Genomic DNA, 418 nt, shown 5'->3' on the forward strand with positions numbered 1-418 from the left:
AGGATTCTCTATAGTCAGATACTGATCTTTGGGACTCTTAATAAGATGATGACTAATAATTAATATTGCCATGTATCAATTTTTCTCATTGGCATTATTGCATTCTATGATACATTCACCAAGTCTTTTTGACTTTAGGATAATCTTTGTATCTACTGCCCACCGTAAATAATTATCTCTAGAGAGATTTAGGGCAACAAAATCCAGGTTGATTTTCGTTATCTCAAATCATATATCATTCAATATTTAGGTATAATTTTCATGCAGCCTTACTCTTAAAAACAATCAATTCGGATTTCAATCTTGTGAAGACAATGAAACTTTCAATCTTAAAGGCATTTAATCAATCAGTCAATTTCTAGCAAGTCTCAGCAATACTATTTCTATGTGCTCATAATATTATGGTTTATCAAGACTA

This window comes from Brassica oleracea, chromosome C6 (assembly GCF_000695525.1).
Source record: "Brassica oleracea var. oleracea cultivar TO1000 chromosome C6, BOL, whole genome shotgun sequence".
Lineage (NCBI taxonomy): Eukaryota > Viridiplantae > Streptophyta > Magnoliopsida > Brassicales > Brassicaceae > Brassica > Brassica oleracea.